Source organism: Monodelphis domestica, chromosome 2, assembly GCF_027887165.1.
Source record: "Monodelphis domestica isolate mMonDom1 chromosome 2, mMonDom1.pri, whole genome shotgun sequence".
NCBI classification, from domain to species: domain Eukaryota; kingdom Metazoa; phylum Chordata; class Mammalia; order Didelphimorphia; family Didelphidae; genus Monodelphis; species Monodelphis domestica.
This window is the reverse complement of record NC_077228.1, coordinates 159,230,178-159,243,745: the sequence shown is the minus strand read 5'-3', so window position 1 is coordinate 159,243,745 and position 13,568 is coordinate 159,230,178.

Sequence of the window (13,568 nt, the reverse complement as noted above, 5' to 3'; positions counted from 1 at the left end):
CCACTCAATTTATTCCCTGTCTACAGGAAGTACGTAATGACAGGAAGTCAATGGGCTCCTGGGAAATGTAGTTCTTATTTCAGGTAACAGATTTTCAATTATACATTCCACCCTGATCATCACTTTGGAGGACTAGCCTCCCCAATTTGAACATTTAACATAATCAACTTTTAAATTACAGTAATTTGAGAATAAAAGGGAAAAGAACAAACCCATAATTGCTAGGCATATTGACAAAAAGTCAATTAGGGGACAGTCCCTTTTGGCATAAGAGTATACATAAAAAACAAATGCATTCAACCCCACACAGTTCAAATCACCACATCTTTGGATCTTCTGGTGCAGCGTGTTAACTGTGCAGGCATTTTTATGGTACCTTCTCCAAACAGTTCACTTTCTGAATTTGGAGAGGTAGCATGTTTCTAATCTTAAAATTACTCTCAAAAATAATTTAAATTTTGCATTTTAGAATAATAATGCGGGGGACTTCGGGTCAAGATGGCGGCTTAGAGAAAGCTAAAGTTCAGATCTCCAGAAAACCCTTCTCGACCGATCTCAAACTATAAGCTCCTAAGGCGCCGAAATTCAAAACGATCAACAGCATAGACCCTGGGAATCCTCCTCCTGGACCTGGACCTGGATCAAAAGGTACAAACCCCCTCAAAAGCCAGAACCCGAGATCACTCGGACCTAAGGGGTAGGAGCGCAGAGTCCAAGGCTCCGGGAAGCCGCAGCCCCGCCCCGCTCAGAGAGCAGGGTCGTCTGAAACAACAGCAACCCTCAGGGCGGGCAAGACAGCCTCACGGGCTGGATCCTGCTATCCAAGTCTCAGTGAAAGTCACTGCCCTTGGAACTCCGGGAAGCTGCAGCCCATCCCCACGCAGAGAGCAGGGTCCTCTGAAACAACAGCAACCCTCAGGGCCGACGAAACAGCCTCATGGCCAGCTATTCTGAAGGCAACTTCCGGAAAGCAACCCAACCTAGAGAGCCGGGGGAGAGTGTGGCCTCCTGGTCTGACCCTTCCATTCCAGTTCCAGTGAAAGTCATTGCCGGAAGGCATACTCAATTTAACCCAGGGAAAGCTCATAGAACCGACAATCTGCCCAGGACTAAAGCCTCTGAACACCAGACAGAGATAAGAAAAGCTAAGCCTACACATTCAGAGATGGCAAACTCCACAGAAGCACAGAAGCCCCAAAATACCAAGAAAAATAAGAAGAAAGGGGCGACTTTGGACACATTCTATGGAGCCAAAATACAAAATACAGAGGAGATAGAAGATGATATACAAGAAAATGCTCCAAAATCTTCCAAAGGAAATGGAAACTCTCCACAAACCCATGAAGAATTTGAATCAGAAATGACCAAAAAGATGGAAGCCTTCTGGGAGGAAAAGTGGGAAATAATGCAAAAGAAATTCACGCATCTACAAATCCAGTGTGATGAAACTGAAAAGGAAAACCAGACTTTAAAGGCCAGAATCAGGCAGCTGGAAGACAATGATCGTGTAAAACAGTAAGAATTAATAAAGCAAAGCCAAAATACCAAGAAATTAGAAGAGAACATAAAACATCTCACCGACAAGGTGACAGATCTGGAAAATAGAGGGAGAAGAGATAATTTAAGAATAATTGGACTTCCAGAAAAGCCAGAAATAAACACCAAACTCGACATGGTGATACAAGATATAATCAAAGAAAATTGCCCAGAGATTCTAGAACAAGGGGGCAATACAGCCACTGACAGAGCTCACAGAACACCATCTACACTAAACCCCCAAAAGACAACTCCCAGGAATATAATTGCCAAATTCCAAAGCTATCAAACAAAAGAAAAAATCCTACAGGAAGCCAGAAAAAGACAATTTAGATATAAAGGAATGCCAATCAGGGTCACACAAGACCTTGCAAGTTCTACTCTGAATGATCGTAAGGCATGGAACATGATCTTCAGAAAGGCAAGAGAGCTGGGTCTTCAACCAAGAATCAGCTACCCAGCAAAACTGACTATATACTTCCAAGGGAAAGTATGGGCATTCAACAAAATAGAAGACTTCCAACTTTTTGCAAAGAGAAGACCAGAGCTCTGTGGAGTTTGATACCGAAAAACAAAGAGCAAGGAATACCTGAAAAGATAAATATTAAGGAAAGGGGAAAAATGTTATCTCCTTCTTTTACTCAAACTCTCTTCTATAAGGACTACATCTCTATCAATCTATGTATACTAACATGTGGGGAAAATGTAATGTATAAATGGGGGTAAAGAAAGACCAAATAGAATAATCTTTCTCACACTAAGATTCACATGGGAAGAGGAGGGGAAGAAAACTCCTATAAGAAGGAGAGGAAGAGAGGATTTTTTTTACTTAAACCTTAATCTCAGGGAAATCAACTCTGAGAGGGAAAAACATCCAGATCCATTGGGATCTTGAATTCTATCTTACCCAACAAGGGCAGGGAGAAGGGAAAACCAAGGGGGGGAGGGGGAGAGGGAAAACAAAAAGGGAGGGAAATAGAGGGGGTGGGGGAGGGAACAAAAAGGGAGGGACTAAAAAGGGAAACATCAAGGGAGGGGACAAGGGGGACTGATTCAAAGTAAATCACTGGACTAAATAGTAGAGCCGAAGAAGAAAAGGTTAGAATTAGGGAAGGCTATCAAAATGCCAGGGAGTCCACAAATGACAATCATAACTTTGAACGTGAATGGGATGAACTCACCCATAAAACGTAGACGAATAGCAGAATGGATTAGAATCCAAAACCCTACCATATGTTGTCTTCAAGAAACACACATGAGGCGGGTTGACACCCACAAGGTCAGAATTAAAAGATGGAGTAAGACCTTCTGGGCCTCAACTGATAGAAAGAAGGCAGGAGTGGTAATCATGATATCTGATAAAGCCAATGCAAAAATAGACCTGATCAAAAGGGATAGGGAAGGTAATTATATTTTGTTAAAAGGGACTCTAGACAATGAGGAAATATCATTAATCAACATGTATGCACCAAATAATATAGCACCCAAATTTCTAATGGAGAAACTAGGAGAATTGAAGGAAGAAATAGACAGTAAAACCATATTAGTGGGAGACTTAAACCAACCATTATCAAATTTAGATAAATCAAATGAAAAAATAAATAAGAAAGAGGTAAAAGAAGTGAATGAAATCTTAGAAAAATTAGAATTAATAGACATATGGAGAAAAATAAATAGGGATAAAAAGGAATACACCTTCTTCTCAGCACCACATGGCACATTCACAAAAATTGACCATACATTAGGTCACAGAAACATAGCACACAAATGCAGAAAAGCAGAAATAATGAATGCAGCCTTCTCAGATCACAAGGCAATAAAAATAATGATTAGTAATGGTACATGGAAAACCAAATCTAAAACCAATTGGAAATTAAACAATATGATACTCCAAAACCGTTTAGTTAAAGAAGAAATCATAGAAACAATTAATAATTTCATCGAGGAAAATGACAATGGCGAGACATCCTTTCAAACCTTTTGGGATGCAGCCAAAGTGGTAATCAGAGGTAAATTCATATCCCTGAATGCTTATATTAACAAACAAGGGAGAGCAGAGATCAATCAATTGGAAATGCAAATGAAAAAACTCAAAAGCGATCAAATTAAAACCCCCCAGCAGAAAACCAAACTAGAAATCCTAAAAATTAAGGGAGAAATTAATAAAATCGAAAGTGATAGAACTATTGATTTAATAAATAAGACAAGAAGCTGGTACTTTGAAAAAACAAACAAAATAGACAAAGTACTGGTCAATCTAATTAAAAAAAGGAAGGAAGAAAAGCAAATTCACAGCATTAAAGATGAAAAGGGGGACAGCACCTCCGATGAAGATGAAATTAAGGCAATCATTAGAAATTACTTTGCCCAATTATATGGCAATAAATACACCAATTTAGGAGAAATGGATGAATATATACAAAAATACAAACTGCCTAGACTAACAGAAGAGGAAATAGAATTCTTAAATAATCCCATATCAGAAAATGAAATCCAACAAGCCATCAAAGAACTTCCTAAGAAAAAATCCCCAGGGCCTGATGGATTCACCAGTGAATTCTATCAAACATTCAGAGAACACTTAATCCCAGTACTATACAAACTATTTGACATAATAAGGAAAGAGGGAGTTCTACCAAACTCCTTTTACGACACAAACATGGTACTGATTCCAAAACCAGGCAGGTCAAAAACAGAGAAAGAAAACTATAGACCAATCTCCCTAATGAATATAGATGCAAAAATCTTAAATAGGATACTAGCAAAAAGACTCCAGCAAGTGATCAGAAGGATCATTCACCATGATCAAGTCGGATTTATACCAGGGATGCAGGGCTGGTTCAACATTAGGAAAACCATCCACATAATTGACCACATCAACAAGCAAACTAGCATGAACCACATGATTATCTCAATAGACGCAGAAAAAGCATTTGATAAAATACAACACCCATTCCTATTAAAAACACTAGAAAGCATAGGAATAGAAGGGTCATTCCTAAAAATAATAAACAGTATATATCTAAAACCATCAGCTAATATCATCTGCAATGGGGATAAACTAGATGCATTCCCAATAAGATCAGGAGTGAAACAAGGATGCCCATTATCACCTCTACTATTTGACATTGTACTAGAAACACTAGCAGTAGCAATTAGAGAAGATAAAGGAATTGAAGGCATCAAAATAGGCAAGGAAGAGACCAAGTTATCACTCTTTGCAGATGACATGATGGTCTACTTAAAGAATCCTAGAGATTCAACCAAAAAGCTAATTGAAATAATCAACAACTTTAGCAAAGTTGCAGGATACAAAATAAACCCACATAAATCATCAGCTTTTCTATATATCTCCAACACAGCTCAGCAGCAAGAACTAGAAAGAGAAATCCCATTCAAAATCACCTTAGACAAAATAAAATACCTAGGAATCTACCTCCCAAGACAAACACAGGAACTATATGAACACAACTACAAAGCACTCGCCACACAACTAAAACTAGACTTGAGCAAATGGAAAAACATTAACTGCTCATGGATAGGACGAGCCAATATAATAAAAATGACCATCCTACCCAAAGTTATTTATCTATTTAATGCCATACCCATTGAACTACCAAAATACTTCTTCACTGATTTAGAAAAAACCATAACAAAGTTCATTTGGAAGAACAAAAGATCAAGGATATCCAGGGAAATAATGAAAAAAAAAACACATATGATGGGGGCCTTGCAGTCCCTGACCTTAAACTATATTACAAAGCAGCAGTCATCAAAACAATTTGGTACTGGCTAAGAAACAGAAAGGAAGATCAGTGGAATAGACTGGGGGAAAGCGACCTCAGCAAGACAGTATACGATAAACCCAAAGATCCCAGCTTTTGGGACAAAAATCCACTATTCGATAAAAACTGCTGGGAAAATTGGAAGACAGTGTGGGAGAGACTAGGAATAGATCAACACCTCACACCCTACACCAAGATAAATTCAAAATGGGTGAGTGACTTAAACATAAAGAAGGAAACCATAAGTAAATTGGGTAAACACAGAATAGTATACATGTCAGACCTTTGGGAGGGGAAAGGCTTTAAAACCAAGCAAGACATAGAAAGAATCACAAAATGTAAAATAAATAATTTTGACTACATCAAACTAAAAAGCTTTTGTACAAACAAAACCAATGTAACTAAAATCAGAAGGGAAACAACAAATTGGGAAAAAATCTTCATAGAAACCTCTGACAAAGGTTTAATTACTCATATTTATAAAGAGCTAAATCAATTGTACAAAAAATCAAGCCATTCTCCAATTGATAAATGGGCAAGGGACATGGATAGGCAGTTCTCAGATAAAGAAATCAAAACTATTAACAAGAACATGAAGAAGTGTTCTAAATCTCTTATAATCAGAGAGATGCAAATCAAAACAACTCTGAGGTATCACCTCACACCTAGCAGATTGGCTAACATAACAGCAAAGGAAAGTAATGAATGCTGGAGGGGATGTGGCAAAGTAGGGACATTAATTCATTGCTGGTGGAGTTGTGAACTGATCCAACCATTCTGGAGGGCAATTTGGAACTATGCCCAAAGGGCGACAAAAGAATATCTACCCTTTGATCCAGCCATAGCACTGCTGGGTCTGTACCCCAAAGAGATAATGGACAAAAAGACTTGTACAAAAATATTCATAGCTGCGCTCTTTGTGGTGGCCAAAAACTGGAAAACGAGGGGATGCCCATCAATTGGGGAATGGCTGAGCAAATTGTGGTATATGTTGGTGATGGAATACTATTGTGCTAAAAGGAATAATAAAGTGGAGGAGTTCCATGGAGACTGGAACAACCTCCAGGAAGTGATGCAGAGCGAGAGGAGCAGAACCAGGAGAACATTGTACACAGAGACTAATACACTGTGGTATAATCGAACGTAATGGACTTCTCCTTTAATGGCGGTGTAATGTCCCTGAACAATTTGCAGGGATCTAGGAGAAAAAAACACTATTCATAAGCAAAGGATAAACTATGGGAGTGGAAACACCGAGGAAAAGCAACTGCCTGAATACAGAGGTTGAGGGGACATGACAGAGGAGAGACTCTAAATGAACACTCTAATGCAAATATTATCAACAAAGCAATGGGTTCCGATCAAGAAAACATGTAATGCCCAGTGGATTTACGCGTTGGCTATGGGGGGTGGGGGGGAGGAAAAGAAAATGATCTATGTCTTTTATGAATAATGCTTGGAAATGATCAAATAAAATATATTAAAAAAAAAAGAATAATAATGCATTCCCCCCTGAAGAGGGTGTTGAAAAACACAGGGATCACTTAGGGATGCATGACTGAGTTATGAGGTATATGAATCAATTGGTAAGAGAAATCAAAAACATTTAAAAAATCCAAATAAAAGAGAAAAAATAACTTCTGGATGAAATATAGACTACCAAAGTCTTATGTGTAAAAATTTTAAGTAAACGAAAAATAAACCTATAACAGGTCCTTGAATCATAGCCCAATTAAAGTGATTTAAGCAATTATGCACTTACCCAATCAGTAGCCAGGACTACAGAAAGTTTACCACACTATGAAAGATAGCAAAGGGCCTAGATTCATGGCAAGAAATGAGAGCCAAGTTGGAGCCAGAATAATTGATGTTATATACTTGATATAGAGAGTGTGTTACACAGAAATCCTGCATTTAACACATGTTAAACAACTGCAACCTCGAGTCTCACACATGTCAAGTTCTTGAGTTCTTTGTACAGAATGTCATCAATCCACAGAGGATTGGTTTGGTCTCTTTGACCTTTTGTTCGATTGGCACTATGCAAGTAGCTTTGTGCTTCTTTGGCCCTGTGCAATGGCTCTTTTTGTATTTCCTTCTCCTGGAATCAGACAGAATCATTATGCAAAGTCCCATAATTTTTTTAAACAATAACTGGCATCATTTTCACACTCTAAAGCTTTTTGGTTATGCATTGACATTAGGTCAATTGTATTTTAAATGTATATTTCTGCAAAATAAAAAAAGTTATAGAAAATATTTTCAATACTGGTATCATGTGCCTCAAATACAAAAATGAGAAAAAAAATAAAACTGAAATAGTATATTGCATATGCAAGCAAAAACAATAATAAAAAATTTAATCTAAAACATAGCTTACAATCATTGACACACTGTGTCAGCTGAGGAAAGGTAAAATACAAAGGTTTCTCACCAAAAATGATATCCATTTCCTTTTCAAACATGGCCATGATTCACTGTGTCAATGCAAATGATTTTCACAAAGTAACAGTTTTTTATAAAGAACAATAGTACAACAGGTAATGCACATTCAAGAAGTATCAGAATCCTGAAAGTTATAATAGCCCTTTTGATGACAATAGCAAACAAACCCACTATCATTAGGATTCACGTGAGTCTGCTGTATGACATTTAAAGCTAATGGATACTTGTCACAAGTTTTTCAGATGTAGCAATATTTCAATCTTGGCTGAGATTTTTTTTTAATCTATTACTGCCATCATTACAAAAATGTGGCAGAGGAGTCTAGGAAAAAACCAAACCTCTGTACTTTTGATGTTGGGTCTAAAAAAAAAAATCACCAAGAATCTAGATCATTCTGGTGGAAGGGTAGAGTAAGCTGAAGAGTTACAAATGAGAGATGCTTTCTCTTGGGAGCCATCCAGGAGTACCATGGCCTAGGAACAACTTCCCATTTCCTCTGGTATGAGACTGTGATGTTCCATTCACATTTTTACAAATGTGGAGGTGGGAATATAATTGCCCTTCACTTAAGCTATTAAAATGGACCCTTTACTTCTTGGTACAAATAACTCACAGGCAGGCAAAATGATCAGTCAGAGCTATTGAAAAAAATCTAAAAATCATGTCTGAAGACCCTTTAAAATCAATTTGAGATATCTAGCTCATTAAATTTTTCAAAGGTGGTTAGCCAGGTTGAACCCATCCCTCATCTTTGTGACACTTAACAAAGCCAAAATGGGGCTTTTATAATGTTTTGTTCAGTATTGTTATAGGGGAAAGGTAACAGAATATATCTAATAGTTAAAACAAAGTAGATTAAAATGATTCAGTGTAATAGAATAGTATTGATCAGATTAATATATGAACTTAAAACCAACCAAATTAAATCTTAAAGCAGACAATATACAAATACAATATAGCAAATGCAAATACAATAAGATACATAAACTTTCACAAAACAATGGAGTCTGAAAAAAGGTTTAATATTTTCACCTCCAGAATCTTTAAAGTTCCTTTCTTTATCTGTTCAAATTCCTTTTGTCATAGCTTTGGGATCTCCCATAGCAAGGGAGGATTCCTTGCTGAGCTTAGTGTGAAGGAATCCCAAATTGGATGAATCTTAGAGTCTGGACAGGCCCAAATGGCAGGGGTTGTAGGAACATGAATTTCTCCCCTGAATCTCAGGCAATATAATTGAAAAGACCAGTGCACCCAGGAATGGTAAAATGAAAAAATATCCTAAAACTGGAAGCTGTTTGAAATAGGCAAGGTACTGCTCTTTCATAGAGCATGCCATGCTTGCGATTTTACTTCCTGTTTACTTCCTGTCCTCCATGAGGTAAAACACTAGGGAGCAGTTTGTTTCCCCTGTCACGTGGACAGGGATTTAGGAGACTAATTGTTGCCTAAGGAAAACACATCCCGGTTTTTACTAGCTCCCCAGAGAGTGGCTCCAAGTTTATGAGTTCCGAAGACACAGTGGCAGCTATCAGCAAAACAATGGGATCAGCCATAGTGGCTGGGGGCCAGGGGCAGGAGCAGGAGCAAGCAGTATCAGGAACAGAAGTAAGATTGGCAACAGCTCCAAAGAAAGGCAGCATCAAGGAATGAGGAACATGGGCTCAAGCAGATGGGTGAGAAAAGTGGCTTATGTCTTCTCTGGCAAGAGTCCCTGGCCAAGTCCCTCAAACTAAAGCAGTCAGGCCAGTAGAGAGGGTGACCAGGCAAAGAAGTAGGGAAAGAAAAAGAAAAGAACAAAACAGCAAGAGTAGGGCAGCAGCTCTGGTAGAGAGTTTAGAGTTCTCTCAGAGTTTGAGGGGGTGGGGGGTGGGGAAAGCCTTGGCAGGAGAAACATGGCTTAAAAATTTTATCTAGGCTATCTTAAAAAATTGAGAGTTTTTTCTCCAATTTCTGGTTGCCATCACTGTAAAAATTAAAATTAATCTCAAATAATAAAATATATTTTAGGAGATTTATTAATGATCATTAGAAATAAAGGAATAAAGGGATACAAAAATAAAAACCACGTGCCCATGGCTAATCAGCCAATTCAAAATCCCTACACTTACCACCACCCTGCTTGTGCCATCAAGCCAAAGAGGAGCAAGAGCAGGACCACCCACTCAATTTATTCCCTGTCTACAGGAAGTACATAATGACAGAAAGTCAGTGGGATCCCAGGAAGCATAGTTCTTTTTTAGGATAACAGATGTTCATTTATATACTATAGATTAATAAGAGTGTAGAAAAGGTTTATAGGAGTGGGAAGGGTTTATAAAGCTTTAATATATATATATATATGTGTATATATATATACACATATATATATATATAAATAATAAAATAAATGTAACATTGCTACTTCACAGATTTTCACTTATCACAGTGATCTCTGGAACATAACTCCTATGATAGGTGAGGGATCACTGTATTTATTAATTGCCTAATATGTTCTCCTAATAATCCTGGGAGGTTGGATGCTGTTATCCCTATTTTACCTTTAAGGAGACTGGGTTTAAGTGACTTTCTCAGGGTCTCATTGCTAGTATCCGAGGTGGGATTTGAACTCAGGTCTCCTGGATCCTCTGCCTAGTACACAGGACTATTAGGAATACAACAAGCCATTTAGGCAGATACTTTAGTAGGGTCATTTAGTTGATGAAGCTTTATTCTTAGAACTAGGATCATAGTTTTTAGTTACTTACATGGCCAACTCTGAATACCATATAGTTTAGTAGCAGGAAAGGGACAAAAGTCATATTTACACAATAGTTCATTTCTAAATGTCTAGCATTCTTTTTTCTCATATTAAGAGTAGATTTTAAAAAAATATACTCTAACCAATACAAGCAGTATTTAAGCAAGTGTAGCAACAACACAAGTAGACAAAATCACTGCAAGATGTATACACACTGACTTGCAAATAGACTATAATTAAATTCTGAGGATAGAAGTTGGTATAGCTAAAAAAAGGATTGCATGTCACTATATGCAAATTAGTGCTGGGAAAGGATTCTCCGGACTCACCTTGTAGTTAGTTCTCTGAAAACATTATTAGAAGTCATTATATGTTACGAAACTTAGTATTCTCAATTTTACATATCTGGGAAGTAGTGAAAACATTTTAGGTAACAGCCCTGATAAATGTGCTTAGGGAGTGGTGACAGAAGAGAAAAGGGTAATTAAGCAATTATTACAGTTATTAGTTAGATGAAATCTTGAGAGCTGCCATACCAACAGACCTCAAGAAAAGCTTTTTAAATTTTTTCAGAATCTGTTAAAATAAGTTTTATCCTGTCAATTGTTTTTAGTTAATTAAATTTATTTAGGAATCTACTCTGCTTAGATAGATTTATAGCACTGCTAATACTTATATGAGAACCTTTTTTTAAACTTATAGTGGTTAAATTTGAGAAGGATAAATGATATTTCAAAACATCATATAACTAACTACTCAGGTTTGCCAAACAAATCTCCTTTAATTTCAGAAAACAGTGTAGCAAATAGTATAAATGTTGACTATTCAGCTTTGCACTGTAGAAATTTTCTGGTTGTTAAAAGGAATAGATAGGGGACAGCTAGGTGGCTTAGTGAAGAGCCAGGACTAGAGATGTGAGATCCTCGGTTCAAATGTGAACTCAAATACTTCCTAGCTGTGTGACCCTGGGTAAGTCACTTAATGTCCATTGTCTAGCCCCCCCCCCCTTTTTTTTGTCTAGCCTCGGAACCAATACACAGTATTGATTCTAAGATGGAATGTAAGAGTTTTATACAAAGGGATAGGTATATGTTTTGTAAGTCAGTTATAATAAAAAAAAAACCCTCAGACTTCTGGGGAACCAAGATGACAGAGTTAAAGGAAGCACTCAGCCTAATTTTTCCAAGATTCCCCTTCAAATAACTTTAAAATAGTACCTCAAATAGAATTCTGGAGCAGCAGAGCCAACAAAAGGTAAGAGTGAGACATTTTTCCAGCCCAAGACAGAAATCAAGATCAGAAAATGTGACATGGTGAAGGGGGACCCAGAGTGTGGAGGCTGGCCCAGAGCCCACATGGACACAGTACTGATGGTGGGACTAGGTAGTGACAATATAGAAGCAGCACCCTCAGAAGCTCTCAAACCAGAGACAGTAGGAAAGAAAACCTGGCAACTGGTCAGAGACAGATTGCTAGGAACTCCCATGCTATCACTGCCTGCAGAACGGGGGACTGTTTGCCAGGTCTGTTTCTTATGTTCACTTTTGGGTTACAGTTCCAAAGCAGAGAGGAGCACTTAAGATCAAGAGGAACACTTAAGGTCAAGAGGAGCAGAGGCACTGAGCAGCAGTATCATTTGCAATTCCAAAGGATCAGAATCAATTCCTGGGTAAGAACTAGAAGGCAGACTAGGAGAGTGGTAATCACATCTCTCCCTGAATCACACTACCTTGGAAGCACCTAAAAACTTCTAAACCCCAAGAAGTATCTCTGAAAAGAGAAGTATGCAAAGAACTTAAATCTTAAGACAGTGCCTCCCTCTCCCATGCCTGGAATAGAGCCATTTCTAGTACAATATTGAATAGTGTTGATAATGAGCATCCTTGCTTCATCTCTGATCTTACTGGGAAGGCTTCTAGCTTGTCCTCCTTGGATAATGATTATTGATGGCTTTAGATATTAGGTATGAGACTATTTAGGTTACAAGCCATTTAGAATTTATGAAGATTCCAAAGCTGGCATTCTAGCCACTAAGCCACCTCACTGCTCTCTACTTCCTCCTGTCTCCCTACTACCTCTGGGAAAATATATCTTCAGAGTGGCATTTCAAATCCATTATAACCTGGTTCTAGCCTACCTTGCCAGTTTTATTATATACTACTTTTATGCATTCTATACTTTATGTTCCAGCCAGATTGGCCTCAATCTTGTTCTTTACAGATGACACTTCATTTCCCATCTCCATATCTTTGCTTCACCTCATGCCTGGAATACACTCTTTTTACCTCTGCCTCTTAGAATCTCAAGTTTCCTTTAAAGCTTCAAAGTTACAAATTGTTCTCCAGAATGGTTGGACTAGCTAGTTCACAACTCCACCAACTGCATTAATGTCCCAATTTTTTCCACATCCCCTCCAGCATTTGTTATTTTCCTTTTCTATTATGTTAATTACTCTGATAGGCATGAGGTAGTATCTTTTTCTTGTGTCTATTGACAGCTTTGATATCTTCTTTTGAAAATTGCTTGTTCAACTGGGAAAACATTTTTATAGCAAAACTCTCTGACAAAGGTTTAATTTCCCAAATATATAAGAAAATAAGTCAAATTTACAAAAAATCAAGCCATTCCCTAATCGACAAATTGTCAAAGGACATGAATAGGCAGTTTTCACATGAAGAAATCAAAACTATCAAATAGCACATGAAAAAGTGTTCTAAATCTTTCCGGATTAGAGAAATGCAAATCAAAACCACTCTGAGGTATGTTATAGGGAAATCATAGGGAAAGCAGGAAGTACTAAAGTAGAGGCAGAGAGAGAATTCCAGAACTCTGGAGAGTCTGGAGTAAATTTTACTCTGGAGTAAAACACTGTGGATGTGACCTTTCCTTCAAGCAAGTTTCAGCTTCTGGGAAGTGGTTAACTGTGTGAGTTAAATCATTACTCCTTTTCTTATTGGATCTGTATCTGTTCCTGTGTGTTCCTGCTGCTGCTGTGATTTTTACTAGGACTCCTACCAGAGGACAACTGTCTGTGAGACCTCTCCCTCTTGAACCTGTGTATCTTC